At 35.0% G+C, this 21,763-nt stretch overlaps 1 pseudogene; it reads right to left on the bottom strand.

Annotated features, from left to right (window-relative positions):
* Positions 1-17,158: 17,158 nt before the first annotated feature.
* LOC127215783 (eukaryotic translation initiation factor 3 subunit K-like) lies at positions 17,159-17,759 on the bottom strand (annotated as a pseudogene).
* Positions 17,760-21,763: the final 4,004 nt, after the last annotated feature.

The raw sequence follows: 21,763 nt of genomic DNA, 5'->3' as shown, positions 1-21,763 counted from the left end.
TTACACACACACACACACACACACACACACACACACACACACACACACACACACACACACACACAAACGAGAGAGAGAGAGAGAGAGAGAGAGAGAGAGAGAGAGAGAGAGAGACTCTTCTTTCTTTTTACCCTAAAGGTCCTCAGGGCATATATTATGGCTTAGATTTTCATAGTCTTATGTGATTCCTGAGGTGTATAAATGAGTTGATCCCTGACTCTTTCTGAAAGGCAATTTTGTGTGAATGTTTTTTTATATCTTTCAGACAAGTGAATGGCGCTTTAATTTTATATAATCAATCTAGCACAAAAAAAGAGAGCCATACGTTTATTTTGCATTCATAATTAGAGCCAGCTTCATTGTACTTGCCTGAGTATATTATTTTCAAAATGGATATCATCTAGTGGATCATCCCGTTAAGCTACAGAGACTGTAAAGGATAATGTCTCTCTCTTCCCTGGAGAAACTCTTAGACACACAACACCATTAAGAAATCATCATCATTAAGAAGTTTTTTTGCTGACATTGGTCTAAATACTTACATTCTAATACCCAGGGCTTAATATTTTAAATAATGGTGTATTATGCTTAGTGTTTGTGCTGTTCAATGCTGCTTTTTCATTCACTTATCCCTGGCTGTAAACTTGTTCTTTATAATCTATTCAGATTGTTTATTTCCTATGCTATAAATAAATAGTAGTGAAGATGCATTTATGACTAAAGAACACAGACCATCCCTTGAGTAGGAGAATAGGGGCCTGCTCATTGTGGTCTGAGTGAGTGTGATGGGCTAGTCTAAATAAAAAAACATGGGCAGATGAGTAAAGTGGACTTAAGTAACCAGTACAAAGGATTGAGGAATTAAAGAGAAATAGACCAAGTTGCTTCAAATAAACATTTCTTGTTTCAACATAAATAAGGTCATATGTCTATTTATATAATCTCACTTTAAGGAATGCATAACATTGTAAAAAGAAAAAAACACTTTAACTCTGCGGTGTGATATTTCTTTGGTCAGCATGTTCTGAAATTCTCAAGTGGGATTTTAAATCATCATCCTAACCATAATCATCATCACCTGTGTGTGTGTGTGTGTGTGTGTGTGTGTGTGTGTGTGGTGTGTGTGTGCATTTCCTTGATGAGTATGTGGATGTGTACATATTATTCAACTCAAAGGTGGTAGTTAGAGAACTAATTTGTAGAATTAGTTTTCTCCATCTATGTTTGCATAGGTCCCAAGGATTAAATCCCTGTGGCTATGTTTCCATAGCAAGAGCTTTTCCCTGATAAGCCATTTTAATATTCCTAAATGAGATGCTTGACCTTGACAGAAATAATGTAAGTGGAAAATGAAATGTATTGAAGGACATAGATATCTAACTCTTAGGTGAGTGTGGTCACCTCAGACTAAGTTTCTAGTTGGCTAGACCAATTCTGAGGCATATAAAAGAATACAAAAGTAAGGTAAATTTTTAGAGAAATTCTGTGAACTAATTGGAGTTCATTATGAACAGAGGAAGGAAAACCTGATAGAACTTGATAGGGCAGAATGAAAGGGCACCTTCAGATCGTTTAATAGTTAGCTTAATTCATATTAGAAAAGACAAGTGGCTACTGGAAATGTGCTGCATATATATACAATGAAATACTAGTCACCTATAAAGAAAGGTTAAATTTGCTGGCAAATGGATGAGACTAGAAAATTTAGTGACTTAACACAGACCCAGAAACAGAAGCACCACCTGTTTGCCCTTCCTTCTGATCCTATATCCAATTCCTCAGTTGCGAGTACACAATGTGGAGCAATGGCAAATTCATGAAAGTAAGAGGACCGGGGGTATGACACAAGCAGCCGGAGGCTCAAAAGAGTAGAACACTGGGAGACAGGTTCTCTTATTGGAGAACTAGAAAAGTGTGACGATATGATTTGGGAAGGTGGGAAGGCAAGATAGAGGGGAAGGAGGGAAGTGGTGAATAAGTCATATTAAGAATGCTTGAAAAGGCTGTAGAAAACCATATTATTACACATATAAAAGTATATGCGCTTTCACACCACTTTGGGTAACAATGCTCCCTACCCAAAGCATAGAAGCATTAAACAAAAACTCCAGTGCCAGCCATGGGAACTCTCCTTTTAAGTTTTTGGAGATTCCAAGAGACTTCCAAAGCAGCATAGGCACAAAATACTATTGCTAAAGCCATGACACACTTTAGACAGAAGACTTGTAAAAATCAATATGGAGCAGAAGAAGAGGCCTACTTCTTGTGGGTCAGCTCTCATGGTATCAGAAGGGGCTGTGCAAGCTGCCAAGAGGGAAAGGTGACCAACACCTATCCAGCTGTAACAGTTTTGAACAATAACAATGCCCAGAGTATCTAGATCTCCCGAAAGGTGCAATTTTTTTTTTTTTTTTGGCAATGAAGGCTAAACACCTTCATTGCCAAACTCCTTCCTTTCATACAGTTTGGAAAACCCAGCTCATGTCGGCCGGCGCTCAACAGATGACAGATACATGTAGAAATGATGAGGAAGTTGGACAAGAAATTTGTATCCAGACTATAGCTGAGAACTAATGTAGGAGATCAAATGGAAAGCACTTGGAATGTTTTGGTGTATTACTTTAGCAGTGTGAAAATATACTTTACATTTTCATGGCTGTCTCAAGCACCATTAAAGTTAGGAACAAAAGTTCATACTTCGGTTTTAAAATTTCATATACTAAATAGCCAACATTTAAGAAAGCTAATTTCACCCATGACAGGACACTCAATGACATCAATGACTGCATAAAACAGAAAGTGTGTGACAACGAAGTCATGGCCTGTGCATTCAGTTTAAGAAGGATGTCTTTTTTAAAAAATTAATTTTTATTAAAATTAAAATTAAAATTATTAGTTTACATACCAATTCCAGTTCTCTCTCCCTCCCATCCTCCCATTTCCCACACCCGGGCAGTGGAACCAGTATTTATCTCTAGCGCACAAATGGGCTTCATTATTTTCATAGAAGTGAGAACCTATTTATCAAGTCAATAAGGGAATTAAAAATTGTTTAAAAATGTGGAGAAACTATAGAGGAACATACAAAATCAGAATAACCTTTCCTTTTGCTTCAATTCCATCGGTAAGTTGAGGAAACAAACCCCAGCTCCCTTCCCTATCAAAGTGACTAGCAAAATATATTTGGGAGCTGTGGAAAATTAATTGAAACAAAAATATATGAGGCACCACGTCCAATGCTGATCTAGGTTATATTTCACCAAATATTGGTTACTCAACAGTAAGCAGAGTGGGGGGCAGATAAGGGTCTGCTGAGATTTCAATCAGAAAGCATACTGAATAGATTATGACTGTAGTTAATAAAGGTTTGATTAAGATAATTATAGCAAGATAGGCAATATCACATCGATGAAAGGGAATTTGTGGCCTGGGGGGTACTCTACATTGACTCTATATGGATAAAGAAGGAAGTGATACATTATAGGTAGCTGTTATAAGTATTCTTTAGCTCAGAGTTAACAAACAGATACTCAAATAATAGATATTTTCGATTATTTAGGATAGATATTTTATTTATAATTTATTTGCTTTAAAGTTAACTTTATGATGCCATTGACAACCCCAGATAATAGCTATGGGGTTGGAGCTTAGAAAAGACAGTAGTGTTGGTGGTGGAAAAACACCTAGGAGTGATGCAGCACATCTACAACATAGCATTCCAAAAGCACAGGTCTACTGTGCATGGTTTCCATCTGTGGGGGAGATAGATTGCAAGAGGTTGGTGAAATAGCGGTCAGGGCTTATACCTAAGACTGCTTTCAGGTTTTGGTAGTCTTTTCAAAATCCTAAGAACTTAAAATTTACGTTCTAAAAAGTAAATGTAACTTTTATAGCTTAAAATGAGATGATGTAATTTTATGATCTCAAAGGTAATATGCAAATATAAGCCTACTCAACAATTACCTATAGAAGGTGATTAATGATGTCTAATTGTTTTAATGCTTTGATTCATTTAAAGTCAATAATGCTATTAGAATTATTCTACTTTTTATACGTGCAAATATACACAGGTAATATATATCCATATACATATGTACATACACACAGGACTTGGTCACATCACTTTCCTTTGTATTGTTATGATAAATCACCATGACCAAAGAAGCCACTAATAGAGTGGAAGGTATATACACTTCCAGAGGGAAGCTGGCCACCAGCCATCATGGCAAGGAATCAGGAACGCTTTATAACCCAAGTCTCAAAACACAAACTACAATCAGAGCAAGGATCACGGATCACGGATGACTTCACTTTTTTGAAACTCTCAGAGACTGCCTCCATTGACATATCTCCTCCAAGGACACAGCTCTTATTTCAACCCAAACCGGAACACCACCTGAGGACTGAGTACTCAAAACCTTGGAGGATATATCTCATTCAAAACCCCACATCACAGAAACCCTGAGTGAGTGAGAGCCAACGCCTTTAAGTGAAATGAGAGAGAAGGATTTCACATCCTCACGGGTGCAGAGGACACGCACTAAATTACTTTTGTTTTCAAACGTTCGGTTAGTAATTACTGATCTAGCATATCATACTTTATGGATATTTTTTTCTTTGTTTGTTTTTTGAGACAGGGTTTCTCTGTGTAGCTTTGGAGCCCGTCCTGGAACCTGCTCTGTAGACCAGGCTGTCCTCCAACTCACAGAGATCTGCCTGCCTCTTCCTCCAGAGTGCTGGGATTAAAAGCACAGGCCACCTGGCCTGGCGATATTTTGTGTTTATATTCCCAGCACCCATGATACTTGTTTAGAGTATTCGAACAGAGTGTGAAACAACCATGCATACTCCTGGAGATGAACCATGAGGAAATAGCGTATATGAAGTGAGTGCTCCAGGGATAAATAATAAAGGAGAGTAAACATGACATTTGTTAGCGAGGTACACAAAAGGTAGAAGTGGGCGCGGGAACAGGAAGAAACAAAAAGAGTTCATGAAGTACAAAAAACAAAAGTTTCAAAAGGGGTGGGGGAGCCAGGTGTGTGAATTTCTGTGATGTCGGGTCAGGTCTCACCTGGAAACTGGGCTGGATAATCTGATTTGAGTAGTCATTCAAATTACCGAGGGCCTGTCTTTTTCCCTGATACATATATGCTCAGTGACATTTTGACTTCTTATTGCCCTCTGCCTATCATTAACTTCCCGCAGCACGGGGTGGGTATTCGGAGACAAGGAGACAAGGAATGGCTTCCTCGGTTTGAATTTTGAAAAAAAAAAAAAAAAGCAAATTTGCCATGTGCAGCTCTTTCCAACTCTGTTGTTGAGATAAGTAACATGACAAGTCCTTCTGAGGAAGACCTGAGATTGTCTCCCTACGTGGCCACGTGCATATGCTTCAGATGTTCGCGCCTTGTCTGGGCATCGTGTCAGGCATCATCATGAAGGTAGCCTTTTGTTTCGATCTAATCACTCAGTACTTCTTTCTTGGTGCTAAAAAAAAGAAAAAAGAAAAGAAAAAAGAAATTATCTCTGGCAGAAATCTCAGAATGGAAAAAAAATATTCAAAGTACTATAAATAACTGCAAGGAACAATTCAGCAACATTACTGAATTCGGATCATAATAATGATACATTTCTATTGTATTAACCTAACCAAAGCATGGACTTTTGAATACATATTCTGAACATTTCCATTTTGAAGAAGGCTCTTATTTTCTTTCCATTTAATAAGGAAATCAGCTATTTAATGGAGTGAGTCAAAACTTAAGGTAATTTTACTTGAAAGAAATCTCTCCCTATGAGTCCCATAGTAATTAAAATGTTTATAATTCCATTAATATTTTTCTGTTGCTATGATGGATATTAGATGATTTCATTTCACCCCTACAGTCTTAAATTGTAGCTCTTAAGAGTATGGACAACCACCTGCGTATCAAAACACATTGCTCACATCCAATAAAATCACCTATAATTTCAGAATACAATTTAATATCACACTAAAACTTTCACAATTAGTCCACAAACTTTTAACAAGTAGCTTTCATCTTTGCTTAATTAACTTACACAAATTTATAATATTTTTCTTATTTTGTGTGTTTTTATGACATTATTATATATAATTTTATTTTCCCCTGTCATGTTTTAAAATAAATTGGAAGAATATTTTAACTACAGTGATCTCTTTTTTTTTCTTTCTTCCAGACTGAAAAATTCCATTATTTCTTCTGTAGTTAAGTAATTATTGCATATAAGTATGATCTTATTTATTTCCATGTTCAGGGATATTTTAGGAGGGGAAAATTCCAAGTACAAATCTCCCTTTTAAGTGCTAAGGAGTTGAACATGTAAATGAATATGTATGATTTTTGTGCCTTCCTTTGGAACTTTTTCAAAACAATAGTTTTTATGATATAGTTGTATTATATTTATTAAGGAATGACAACCTAGCGAAGAGGGCAAAGGTGAACAACTGAGCTCTCACTTGCATCTGATGGGAGAGGGAAAGTCAGTCTTCTCCAATAGAGCAACACTGGTTATATCAACCACTCCAGAGAAAGCTTCATGTTCATAAGTAGTTGACCAAAATATAATGGATTCCGTGTGTGTGTGTGTGTGTGTGTGTGTGTGTGTGTGTGTGTGTGTGTTCCTATTTGGTCACAGTGTGGTGGTGCTTTTGATGTTGTACTTGGGAGTTAACAAAAAAAAAAAATAAATAAAAATAAATCGTAAAAATTTTTGAAAAAAAATCAAATGATCTTTTGGATAATGAACTGTCTTTGTATATTGTTTGTTTTGTTTTTGTTTGTTTGTTTGTTGTAGCACTGCTTCATTTAATCTCACTTACTTGTTAAAGATAACTGTAGCACAAAATGGCTCAAATAGTGAATGCATTTCAATGGTTCAAGACCCAGAATCAACTATTTTATTTTCAAGGACTTTATGTCTTCTCTAGGCAAAGAAATTCTTTTTTTTTAATTTTATATAACCAGGCCCATTTAAATGAAAACAAACATTTATAGACTAGGCAAAGAAATTATTGAGTCACAGCAAATTACACAACTGCAGGCATGCACACACACACCTATTATTTTGCTGTCTCATATTTATGTAAACCGTTTTCTGAATTTTTATTGTAAATTTAAGTATTAAATACACCATTAATGAATGTTTTGATTTTATATTTGTACCTGTGTCCCAGAGTTCACTTTTTTCATACAGTGTTAATGGCACAAATATTATTTCTAATTTCCTACCATAAGAGCTCAAACCATAGAACTCCAGCAATAACAGAGTGTGGAGGAAAGTGTAACAGAGAAAGAATAGCATGATTTGCAAAGAATAGCTTTTATAATAACTTTGTAAAAACGTCCATCCATATTTTATACCCTTATGAATTTATCTACTCAAGTAAGACTATAGCCTAAGTTTCTAAAAACTAAGTTTGGACCTGAAAACAAAACATTGTGATTTAAACAAAAACAATCAATAGCAACACATAGTTGTATTATCTTGAGACAATAGGCATCAATGTGCTTGAAAGTAGGAATTATTCTGCAAATAAGAGTGTGTTTTAGCATCTTGTACTTCGAGCCAAACATTTCCCTTGGTCAGAATTTATAATGATGTTTCCTCCAAACACTAATAATTAATTTAGCTTCCTCCCTATGTAGTTGTACAATTCCCAGAGAATTGAGCCAGAGTTTATTTTGCCAGGAAGAAGATTGAATGCATTAACTTTAAAACAGGGTTACTAATAGCTTACAGAGTCTAATTTATAACAGCACAATCGATACTGAGTTATATCATCAACTTTAAACTTTTCTTTTTCATGTTACATCTTTTCAAATTTCTCCCCTGATATAATTTGCCAATGAAATTCTCTAAATTTTACTATTGCTAATCCCCTACTCTAATGCAGACTTCTAAAACTTTAATCTCCTAATAAACTTTCTTTATTGTGACACCTTTAACATGTCTAAATTTATAGAGTGTGTTCCCATTAGAACAGTATCGCTTGTGAAAACATGAGGAAACTTACCTAAGTCAGAGAGTCTTCTTGCATCCTTATTTCATGATCAAATAGGAATAGACTAATAAAATAGAGATTATGATGGCCATTGTGTTGGATAGAGTTAGGATTTGTCTCCTACACACTCAGTGATAAAAATCTTGACTCCCAGTATGGTTGGTTGAGGTAGTGTACTTGTCATGAATAGACAAATTGCATGGAGACACATGAATTTTGCTATAGTCTTAACTTTTCATTGTGGGTTATTCCCTTATCCTGTATTCTATAATATAAAAGGTCCTTGTGAATGTAGTTAACATCCTTGGGTTAGCGTTTTCCTTCCAGAACTCTCTGTAGGGCTAGATTTGTGTAAATCTGTTTTTGATCATGGCAAATCAAGGCAATTCTGAGATACCATCTTACTCCTGAAAGAATGGATATAATTGGAAACACCAATGACAGTTTATGCTGAAGAGGATGTGGAGAGAGAGGAACACTCTTTCACTGCTGGTGGGAGTGCAAACTTGTACAGCCATTTTGGAGATCAGTATGGCGATTCCTCTGGAAAATAGGAATCAGTATACCACAGAACCCAGCAATTCTACTTTTGGACATATACCCAAAAGTTGCACATTCATACAACAATGACATCTGTTCTAGAATGTTCATAGCAGCATAATTTGTAACATGTAGAACCTAGAAACCACCTAGATGTACCCTAACTAAAGAATCGATGGAGAAAATGTGGTACATTTACAGAGTGGAGTACTACTCAGCAGAAAACCACAATGGAACCTTGAAACCTGAAGGCAAATGAATGGAACGAGAAGAAACCATGCTGCGTGAGGCAAAGCAGTCACAAAAAGAAGAAAACAGTATGCACTCACTCATATATGGATTTTGACATAGAGCAAAGTACCACCAGCCTACAATCCACACATCCAGAGGAGATAGATACAATAAGGAACCTAAGAGATTCATACAAAGACCCTCACAGAAGGGGAAATGAACAAGATCTCCTGAGCATATTGGGAGTGGGGGGCAGTGAATAAAGAGGGAGTTAGAAGAAAGAGGAGAGGAGAAGAGAGGAGGGGAGAGGTGGAAGGAGGAAGACTGAGTCAGGGGACAAATAGATGGCAAGAAAAGAGATACCATAATAGAGAGAGCCATTGTAGGTTTGAAAAGAAAACTGGCACTGGGGAGATGCCCAGAGATCTACAAGCATGACCCCAACTAACAATCTAAGCATTAGGAGAGAGGCTACCTTAAACGCCCTTCCCTGATAATAAGATTGATAACTAACATATACGCCATCATAGAGCCCTCATACAGTAGCTGACAGAAGCAGACACCCACAGCTAAACACTGAGCCAAACTCCTGGAATCCAGTTGCAAAGAGGGGGGAGTGATGAGGGAAGGCGTCAAGACCAGGCTGCACAACCCACAAAGACAGCTGACCTGAACAAGAGGGAGCTCATGAACCCCAGATTGATAGCTGGGAAGACAGAATAGGACCTACTCAGACCCCCTCAATGTGGGCCTCAGGTAAAAGGCCTGGGCAGTCCACGGGACATCTGACTGGAACCAGGATGTATCCCTAGTCCACAAAAGGACATAGGGAGCCCATTCCCCATGGAGGGATACTCCCTTAGCGCAGAGACACAAGAGAAGGCCTAGGCCCTACCACAAATGACTTGAAAGATTTGATGATCCCTCCTGGAAGGCCTCACCCTCCCTGAGGAGTGGATGGGGAATGGGACAGGGAGGGGACCTGGGGGGGAGGATGGGAGGATGGGAGGAAGAGGGAACTGGGATCAATATGTAAAATAATAATTTAAAAAGTCCTTAATATTGCTGATCACTTATAAACATACTTTCTTGATTCTATTAGTGTCAAGAGTTTATTTTGAAAAATTCTGCTCTGATATTCAGGGGAAAGAAATGCGTGTGACCTTAATGACGGCTTTGATGCAAACCTTTTGTACTTCATGTTTTTAGGTATATCTCAGAGACATTTGATGGGTGCTTTTCTTCTTTGAGTTCTACACTTGACATTTTACTATCTTTGTTTGATAGTTGTTCTGAGTGGAGTTGAGATGAAGGCTTGCTATCTTTAAGAACTTCAAGATTTCTCTGGAAAATACTTACTATTTTACTTTTTTTTTAAATGGACTATTTTATAGGTTTCGTTCTAGAACTTCACTCAACAACTAACCAATCTCCAAATTAATAGAAGTGCTTAACCTAAAAATAGACATTATTCAAGGAAAGTCCATTTACTTATCATGGTTTATTTAAATGGACCTTCTGTCATATACATGCTGTTTCAGAACAACTGTACAGTCAAATTCTATGGCTTCTTTATGTGTAGGCATAGAGTAAAGGGAAACTGTTGATGTATGTGGTGTGTGTGTGTGAGAGAGAGAGAGAGAAAGAGAGAGAGAGAGAGAGAGAGAGAGACTAACTAAAATGCAAATGTTATGTTACTGTTATCAAAAAAGATACCTTCAGTATAGTCTGCCCAAACAAATCATTAATAAATGCCTTCTCTTATAGGCGTATTTTTACTCTCCATGGGCAAGCCTACTTCTGTGGCTCTTCCATAGCAAATCTTACAGTTAAGAAAGTGACCTGGAATTCAGGTCAATGTAGCTCATGCTTTATAAGATTCTTAGTCCTCATGTGAATATAGCATGTTTTTCTCTTGGTTATTTATAATTCTTAGGCATCAAGCTAAGCATTGCAAACAGTTTCCAACTCAAATACCAGTTTTTCCTATATTGCCTGAAGTATACATCATTAAACTGACTGTAAGGTTAATGTGTATGGCTTGGGAGTAAGTGTTATAATAAACCTATAGCATAACCAGAGGTGACATAAATACACACATAAGATTTTTCTTTTACCAAAATCTCTAACTTGCTAAATGTCTTGGTAATTCTTATCTATATCTTGTTGCCTCAAATACTTTAGATGGAAACTATAAATCTGAATCGATTTGCAAATGTATAAGAATTAGGCCCTTAATCTGATTTTCTTCATTTCCTGAAAACTGATATAAAGCATAAGTCTTTTCTTAAAACAAAACTGATTTGATTATTCTCTCTCTTTCCATATTTATCATTTCACCTTTGTGATTTCTAGCTAACACTATCTTATTTCTAGAAAAAAGACAACCACATTTGTAATATATATTCTCTAAAATGAATTTCTTATTATGATTTCAAGTTGCAAAGATTTTCATTTTAGCTTCTACAACATTTTCTGAAATTTATAAAAAAAGATTTGGTTAAAGTATTGTTAATATAAGATTAAAGACATGACTAAGTTCATGATATGTCAATATGGTAATAGGTACTATGTCTGATTTTGGAATATATTACCATTAATTACTTCTTATAATTGATAATCATGCTTAACTGGGGCCACATGTATATTTCAACTCAGTGTTAAAGATATGTGATATTAGATGCTGTCTGTTGTCAGTAGCACAATAGCACAGACTGGGTAAATTAAAGACAAAAAATTTATTTCAGATTAAGATTCTCAAGATACAAGGACTGTACTGCATAATGAACTTCTTGTGGCAACATCCCATAAACATCACTGAACAAAAGACAAGAAGAACAAGTGGGTAGGTAGGGCTTCTTCACCCTTAGTTTCCTATAAGGGCATCAGAATTCAGTTTTTCAGAATCCATTCTAATGCCCTCACTTTTGAAAATCATAGATTTAATTTACATCCCTTTAAATAATTGAAATTATATTTTAACTTAAATGTAATTAACTCATGGTAGGTATATATAAGACATAGCCAAATCACAGTCATTGATCATGCCACGTACCTGTCATGCAATCTGAACCTGGAGAATCATATCTTCAAGTCAACCTGGGCTGTAGAGTGAGTCCTAAACAAGCATGAACAGGACAGCTGTTTCAAAATTACAAAGCAAAATATCCTACAACTTGAGTTTCAGTGTCATTTCTAGGGTACCTATCTGACTGCTAAAAAAGTTAGTTTTTTATCAGCAATCAAGTAAAAACAGTTGTGTGACATGCTATATAAAAATTTGTAGATGATTTATTTAGTTAAATTTGGTTGAAAGGCTTCTAAGAGAAGGATGGTACATTTCAGAAGAATGACATAACTGGACAATGATAAATGACAACTTGCTTCTATCTTGTTACAATCTGTAGTAACTCTCAATTATATTTCAATAGAAGACAGAAATAATATAGATAACTCAAGACTCCTCAATCAAAGCCTATTTAACTTCATTTTAGTACAGCCAGAATTGTAACACAATCTCTGGCATACACATCCCGATTTTCACCTTATCTGCAATAATATTACATGTATCAATCAAACAAAGAACAATTTTGGCAGTTTTCTAGATTTATATGCTATAAACTTTAAATGAACAGTTAAAAATATGTGATTTGAAAAAGAGAGATATATATCTGTTGATAGAGTATTTCTCTGCTGTGCAGTAAACTCCAAGTTTGATCCCAACACACACACACACACACACACACACACATATGCACACACACACACAAAGGAAAAGAGGCCATGAGTTTGATAGAAATCAAGAGGGTGTACACTGGAGAGTTTGGAGGGAAGAAACAGATAGGGAAAAGAAATTATTTTTATTAGAACCCTAGTAAGTAAAAAATGGTAATAATTAAAAGCAAATACAAAAAAAACCCAGAAACCAATAAATACTAAACATTACCATGTGCCTAAATCTCAGTACTATCAGTTAGATATAAATGTTTCAGAGTAAAGAAGAGTGATCATGTTTTTTGCACATAATAGAAAGTATGCTTGTTAGCAAGAAAGAAGTGTGAGCTCCATCATGAGGTGCATCCTTTCTGAAACCTAGGTTTTGTCAGATGAGAGAGGACTGCTTTGTTCATATCTATTTTCATTAATTTGTTTGTTTTTGGGTTCTTGTTTATATTCAGGATAAATGGATAATACAGATTTGGAAAGTATATTATGGAGAGTGATACATAATTTCATTGTGCTCCTCTGACACTTTGATAAGTTTTTAATATCTGCAATCCAGTTCATCCAACAAAGTTGTTAGAGAATTCTTCAAGTCAGCAGCTTCTTTGTCAGTGTGTCAAACTTCATGCCGAAGCTATAATTCTGAATTTGCACATTTCTTTTGTTGTCAGGAAAAGATAGCAAGCCGTATCTAAATTGTCTCATTTTGTTTCTTCTGCATGTTCATACAATTTTAGAAATGTACGCATCATGTGTTTTGTCTGTTATTTTTTCCAAAAATTTGAACAAAAAAAAATAGTTTGCATCAGAAAAGTCAAGATTGTATAGAAAAAAAATATTTTGGGAAGTATGAGATGGAATAAAATCACCAAGAAAAGTTTCAAAATTTGCCTTATTCTCATCAGATTTTAAGAACTTTCTTTAACGGATGTAATGTTCATGCCATGTTTAGAGAGCCATGTTGCTGAGACTTCATGGGGCAGCTTTCCTGTCATATCTAGAAGGGACAATCTCATAGCAGACGTATCCGTCCTCTGGCTATTGCAATCTTTGCTTCATTTTCCCTCCATGTTACCTGAGCATTGTGTACAGGGGTTGTGTTGTACACCTACAGGTATGGCTGGGAACTCCAGCCATTATTTCTCATATTGAGTACTTGTGGCTTTCTGTAAGGGTCTCTGTTGTAAAATGAAGCCTTTCTGGTAAGTGATGAGGCATACATTTATTGTTGGATATAAGGATTAGTATTTATAATGCAGTTGGGAATTATGCTAGTTTAATGCAGCGGCAGTATTCAGCTCTCTTCTAGGATCTCTGGCATTACCAGACATGAGTAGTTAGCGAGGCTTCATAAATTTCCTCTCAGGGTCTTGGCCGTTTTACTCTTAGTATCCTGTGTGGTTTCCATCTCATAGAGTGGGCCTGATTTCAATAAGAAAGTGATCGGTTACTTCCTTATATTTATGCCACTATTGGATCAGTAGGCATGTCTTGCAGACTAGTCATTACTACAACTCAGAGTTTGTAGCTGGGTGAGGTTGATGATCACTTTCCTACTCCAGTAGTGAGTGAACACTGCCTGGCCAGAACAAGGTCCATGAATGAAGGTGTATGAGACTTCTGAGCACTTGTAAGAAAACTCCAAGTAAACAAGATTCTGGTAACTTTGCTTTCCCCATAACAAGGATTTATTCTTGGAATGTGCTTTCTTGGCTCTCCCAGGAGTAATAAATAGAAGTGGTTTCTGTTTCAGATAATCTTACCCATTATTTTTCAGAATGTTTCCAAGCATGAGTTGTCCTCATGACTACACATATATCATGTGACCTTGCCCTTGTGACTGTGTACTACTTGAACTCAAGTGATCTTTGCTTTTATGACTTTGTTAAGCCATCAGAATGCCCTCAGACTATGAATTGTCTGCTGCCCTATATAAAAATTGACTATTGCTTGAGACTTTTGACTGCCTCATTTTTAGGCTCCACCCTCCCAGGCTCATGCTGCCTAATACAGCAGTAACACTACCTAGTAGGGGTGAATGTCCCAGCTGAGTACAACAGAGATTTATCTCTGTTATATGCCATAGGTATGTAGTTTCCACAGCAATAGCATTTTGTTATCAAGTTATGAAGGGAAACAAATATCAACAAAAAACAAAAACAATTTCTGAGGGTCTGTTGGACCTCAATTATCTTGAATATATCATTCTGCCCATAGATCCTTGCTTCTCTTAACCTTCATCAGAGAAGTTTCCTCTTGAAGAAAAAGATCATTAATATTTATGCAGCCCAGGGTGACCTTGAATTTATGGAGAACAATTTGCCTCTGTCTCCCTAGTACCGGGATTAAAGGTGTGGCCATCACTCTGTTCTCTGTGGCTAAAAAATGGCTTGGGTGTGTGTCTAACAAGTGGCTTGGTGTAGGTGTGGATAACTAGTAGCTTATCTCTTCACTCTTATCATTAGAAAGATTTAATAGATCATAAATAATACATCACCACAATGTATCATGGTAAGTATATGTTACTGTTGTATAACAGAATTGTCTCATGGTCTAAGAGCTCCCATTGGCCGGTATGTCTCCAAACTCATACCCCTGAGTGCAATCTTTATGACCACCAAAATAATCTCATCATGATTATCTTTTCCAGACTGTTGTACACATGGAATTCTAGATATTTAGGGCCTTTTTATTGGTGTGTGTGTGTGTGTGTGTGTGTGTGTGTGTGTGTGTGTGTGTTTGTGTGTGTGATATCTATGAGGGTGTACATACTACTATGAACATGTGAAAATCAGAGGCAAAAATAGTACAGCAGATTCTCTCTTTCAACTTTGATGTGGGTCCTGGGCATGAAACTCCAGTATCCATTTGTTAGGTTTGCATGGTGAGCATGCAAACATTCTAAAACATCATTATCTACCTTAGTTCCTTCCTTTCTTCCTTCCTTTCTTACTTTCTTTCTTTTCTTTCTTTTTTTAAGATTGGCTCCTTCAATGTAGTAATATATACTTAAATGTAGTCTCAGAATTTCACTAAATCCTCATATTATTGCATCTAAATAATATGTCATTGCCAGGATCTATTGCAGTTAACAGCTAATCTGAAGAACCAGTTCTTATATTCACATTTTGACAGGTATGATGTTGGTCAAGTTGCTATACTTTGAAAATAACCCATTATTTTACCTTAATTCCTTTAATATCTTTATTTTATGTTATTAAAATCTACATCATAAAATATTTTGCAGCTTAAATGTACATGGGAATTCAGTAGAAAGTTTGATCTTCTCTGTAGTCTTAGAAGTAAACCCGCTTTATTTTAAATGTTGATGCTTTAGATGACTTTTTCATACTGCAATAAGCATATATTACAAAATTATGGCATGCATGGGAATTTAATGTACTGGAAAGAGCTCAAAGTTCTGCGTATATTTGAAGATAACCTGTTATTTTAATTTGATGCTTCTAATTTTTTATTTTTCAAAGTTAACTAAATATATATATAATAAAAATATATAGGTTATGCAAATATGGGCACTTACTGTAGTGGAAAGAGCCTAAAATTATTTGTAATAAGAAAATGGACCAGAATTATGAAGAATCAGAATAATATTTTTGTCTTTTAATTTGACTACAGAAAGATCAATGTTTTTCAATTTCTTAAACACATTATATTATAGTTAATCTTCACATGCTATAGTCATTATATACACTTTCATAATGTCACAGTTACAATATTATAAAATCCATCAGACAGCATGAGCTTTTTTTTTTCAGTTTTTAAATTTGTGATAATTTTCAAATATTGAACATAAAATATATTGCTAAATAAGTGCCTTATAAATAGCAGGATATCCCTGAACATGTGAACCTGACACTGTATATATCCTTTATATTTTGATTCTAAATCAAATGGTAAAGTGCCATTGCACATATACTATATTAATGTTGTCCTTAGCTTAATTAATGTTGTCCTGAGCTTAAAGAAAAACAAGCAGGAGTGTTTTTCTTACGTACATGAACTTTGCAACATAGAAGTGTGTTTTCCTATATTTAAGCCTCAAATCTGATGTTCTAGTTTGAGCTCTTGGAAATAGTTCATGTTTAATTTGGCCTTGTCTATCTTTTTCAAGTCAACTCCATAGCAACTAACACCATTTTAATAATCAATGAAATTAATATTACCTGTTGTTTTAGGTTTACAGAATAGAGGTGGAGGATAGGAAAGCCATTGGAACTTAAAAATATAGGTGCAGATAGATCAGTGATTGATTTGATAGGGAGACAGACAGTCTAGAAATGTGATCATGAGACCTATCACGAGTTTCATTCTCAGTTTCATACCTCATATGTATTTGACTGCATTCTCAAAGCGTAAACGCATCTCACCTTTAGACAAAGCGTAAACGCAGCTCACCTTTAGCCAGTTGTAGAAATGTGAGGATTTTCGATTTCAGCTCCTCATGTCACACAACATATTCCCCCCATATTCCCCAAACAAGTTCTGACTAAGATTACATTAGAGTAATTGTCTCATCAGTGGCTTTTACTGAGTGTGTCTTTTTAATCTTAATTGTTTCATATATTTTATGAAGTCAAATAAGTCTTGACAACGTGTTTTGGAGTAAACAAGCCTTTATTAAAAGCATGTACAGTTACTCTGGGAGGACACACTGTCAATGTTGATCTTCTCCAAGATGTTCTTGGGCTTAACGCTCTCTTCCTGGTTGCATTGAAGATCTGAACTACTTGCCTGCACCTGCCTCTCTACTTGCTCACCCACACTTTCAGGTGGTGGCCAGTCAGATCTCCAAGCATCTCAGTGAGCAGCTCAGATGTGCTGGCATGTGATGCCCACCACGTGGCAGATAAATTTTCTTCTTCAGGGCCATTTATGCCTCCAAAGAAGTCCATGTTTTCATCCAGGGCTTGCCAGACAGCTTGAAAGTACAAGAGCCGTTCCTCTTGGTGTGTGTGATCCGTCATCATACATGTGCACAGGATGACGTCGGTGTGGAATAGGTTAGAGGGGGCTTTCATCGGAGTCTGGGCAGTGATTGTAGCCTGAAAGAAGGCTGGGTTGAACTGGACCAATTTCAGGACAGCCAGGTTGGCCTCAGGATAATAGGCATTCTCCTGGGCCCATGTCTCCACCTACCACAGGATAGACAAGTTCTCAGAACATTTTCGATACTCTTGAACAACTTGCCTATTTTCACTTTCATCTTCTCAGACATCATCGTGATCATCATCATCTTCCACAGCCCTAGCTGCTCTTGAACAACAGGCCTGGAAAAAAGGTAGCAAGGTCTCGTTTTTTTTTTTTTCTTAAATTGATTTTCATCAATCAATGTATGACTGTCTCCATAATCTCATCTATCGTACATATACACGTTGCCAAAAACACTTATGTATAGTTTGTTTTTTATTACTTTTTCTACTCTTTTATCATTTAAAAATAGAGATAATTTTAAATATATTGCATCTTGGTGATTAATCACTTGTAAATGAACTAGATCTCCAAAAGTTAGTTTTATTTGATGTTTAATAAAAAAATGAATTTCCATGCAAAATTAAAATAATCATGTTATATGTACTATATATCAAGACTTTTATTTGTCATTAATGTAGCAGCCAATTTTACTACATTTTATTTTCAACAATATAAACCTGAATGTAGTTTATAAAATTACATTAACAGTAATAGGTGTGGAATTTTCTTATATATAGGATTGCATTGACAATGAAGTCATCAGATAATCTCTAATTTATATCTGCTAAGAATCACTAATGGGCTGGACGATGGTGGTGCATGTCTTTTATCCCAGCACTCGGGAGGCAGAGGCAGGTAGATCTCTGTGAGTTCCAGGCCAGCTTAGTCTACGAAGTTTGTTCCAGGACAGTCAGGGCTAAACAGAGAGAAAAGCCAAAAAAACCAACAAAACAAACAAAAACTAAAACAACAACAAAGAGAACCAAAATACCAAAGATTAAAGAGTCCTTACATCCTGCTTTCAATGGTATTTTCAAAAAAAAGAGATAATTAATTCATATTAATTGACATTATGTCTAAATTCTGAAAATGATTTAAAAATAATTGTTTATATTATATATTATACATAATTATTTATATAATATGTAATTGTACACACATATACATATACATACATACATATATATACATACACTGATCTCTGGTAATACAGTAGTTGCTTGTTTACTAAGTGAGAGAAACAAGATATCAGATCACTTGAGGCTGTGTATTCACTATTGTTATTAAGATTTATTAATAATAATATAATCATAATATACATGTTATATTAACATTTATTATGACATTTAAATAAGTAATTATTGTTAACATTTACTTATAATTACATTATTTGCTTCCTACATCTAAATCAAAGTGTTAACTTTCAAAAGTTTAACTTTTATAATAATGTTTCTTTTCTCTTATGGTTCTCTGCTTAGAAGTGAAAAGTTTATTTATCCTAAACAATCAAGTTTAATCATTTACTCTAAATGAAATGTAATATACTGGTATCTTATTGATTTCCCATTAGGCCATTTACATACATTTTATATTGCGTATTTTGATAATGTCTCATATGTTTGTACTTTTTATCCATATCGTGCTAATCATTATCAAAAAGTGTTCTGTTGGGAAGAGTAAAATCTGATCCATTTGCTCAATGACAAGCAAAAATTTCCATTCCTCTGCCTAGTTATTATTCTCTCCTTCACACAAACACAAAACCTTTTGTCAAACTAAATTCAACAAAAAACATTGAAACTATTTTTATATGAATCTGATCTTAAATATTTAGCGGTTTTCATGTCTATGCCTGAAAAAGTCACTATTTAATATTCTATCTAATGAAAGGGTCTTTTTCCTCTATCATAGATAGATCAACAATTATTAAAACAGGGTATAAAAAGAAAATTAAATATATAATATACTGCATAATATTATTAACATAGTTCCATAGAACATACAATAATAGAGCAAATGAAATATTAGCAGGGCATGGTGGTTTTTTCTTATAATCCAAGAAAACAAGAGATTAAGGAAATTTCCATGAATCAAGATTAGTGTGGGCTACTTTTTAGACCTTGTCTCAAAAATTAATTAATTAAATTCTTTAAATAATTGTTTTGCAATGATATTATTTTTCTTGAAAAGAAGATTCATTCTTATTTAGCAATTACAGTTTCTTTCTTGTCAAAGGTTAGAACACACATGTATAAATTCTGACATTTCTTTGCATGTTGGATTTTTTGAAGTGCTGCACACTAGAGTCCCATGAGTGAGTGCTGTATTATTAAGATGTAATGGACGCTCTCCAAGGAGAAGTGAAAATTAAATGCTATAGATTATAGTTGTGGCAGATACATCTTTAATTATTTATTAATAGGATAAAACTCAGCATTTCCATCTTAAAATCACAGACCAACTTTCAGAACTTTCCCAGCAGGCTTCAGTTCAATTCCCTGAAATGGTCTATCAATGTTAAGGCAATAAAATGGTGGAAATTAGGTTGTAAGGCTTTCTAATTAACAGGGTATTGATACATGTGAATTAATACTTGTAATCATCTTGTATAAGAAATTTTCAGTTGGAGGTAGAGATCCGTGGCAAAGTGTCTATTCAGACGCACTCAAAATAGATTCCAAGAGTAAAAAACACAGTATTTGGATTTTACTTACCCAATTTTAATGATACAGTTTTGTGAGTGTAAACATGACTACAATTTTTCTTAAGTACAACTCTATTAGCCACAAAGTAGAATACATTAAATCAATAATTTCACATTTATTATTAAGAAAATACAGCCTTAGGATTATATTATTGATTTACATGTTCACTTAGACAATGTAATACAGTTTTAGTGGTTTAAAACACAATTAAGTAAGATACCCATTTCATCATATTGATTTGGCCATTTCAGACACTTATTTTCACTAAAAAATAACTTCCTGATTATTAATGTTGATATTTTATCTTGTAACTTCACCGAATTATTTTATCATTTCCAGTAGTATGTATGTATGTATGCATCTATCTATCATCTATCTTCTGCCTATATGCCTGTTTACCTGTTTTATATCTATACTCTATCTACTTATAATCTACCTATCATCTATCTATCTACCTACCTATCATCTATCTATCCATCTGTCTATCTATCTACATGCTGTTGTGAAACAGTGACATTTTGACTTCTACCTTTCCAATGTGAAGGGTATTTATTCACTCTTCTGGTCTGATAGCTTCTGTTTGGGACCACTAATATGGAGCTAAATATAAATGATGAAAATCAGCATCTTTGTTTTTTAATAGATAATCATATTAGTCACTTCTCAATTCTATGGCATCATGACAAAGACACCTTAGAGAAGAAAGGATTTACTTGGCAGCACGCAGTTTCAAAGGTCTAAAGTCCATAACCCTTATGGCAGGATGCAAGGCAGCAGAAAGGTGGTCACAACCCCAGAACAGTAGCTGAGAGTTTACATCTAAACCCACGATCACTAGGCAGAGAGAGTTTCCTGGGAATCATGTGAGATTCTGAAACTTCAGGTCTTACTCCCAGTGACATAATTCCATTAAGGCCACACATCGTAACACTTTCTAAACAGTTCCACCAATAGGGAATCAATCATTTAAATATGGGAGCTTTCTCATTCAAGTTATTACAGTCATAATGAGAATATTTATTAACTTCCCTCTTTCAAAAAGGAATTTAATATTTTATTTTAACCATGGCCTTGTTAGTATTGAAGAACTTTGTTTCTGTAATACATCTCACAGTTGTTATCAATAAAGGATATGATTTTATCAAATAACTTTTCTGAAACTATAGAGATAATTATGTCTTTGTCAATGTATTGATATTACTTATAGAATTTAAGGATTGGTCCTTGAGATACATACCATTTAAACATGGTAAATAATGTTTTTATTGTAAAGTTGGATTTGGTTTGCTAATACATTATTAGCACAATTTTGTATTTGTGTTCATCAGAGATATTATACTATAGATGTTTTTATGTCTGTCCAGATAGTTTTTTGTCAGTTTGACATAAGTGTAACCTGAACATGCATTAATGAAATACTTCCATCAGATTTATTTAATTAATGACTGATGTAGGTAGATGCAGACAGCCAGTAAGAGGACTTGGGTGGTATGGGAGGGCAAGTTGAACATGTCATTGAGAGCAAGGTAGTTAGTAGCACTCATTC

This window comes from Phodopus roborovskii, unplaced genomic scaffold, assembly GCF_943737965.1.
Source record: "Phodopus roborovskii unplaced genomic scaffold, PHOROB, whole genome shotgun sequence".
NCBI lineage: Eukaryota > Metazoa > Chordata > Mammalia > Rodentia > Cricetidae > Phodopus > Phodopus roborovskii.
The sequence above is the reverse complement of the archived record's forward strand: the minus strand, read 5'-3'. Positions and strand labels throughout refer to the sequence as shown.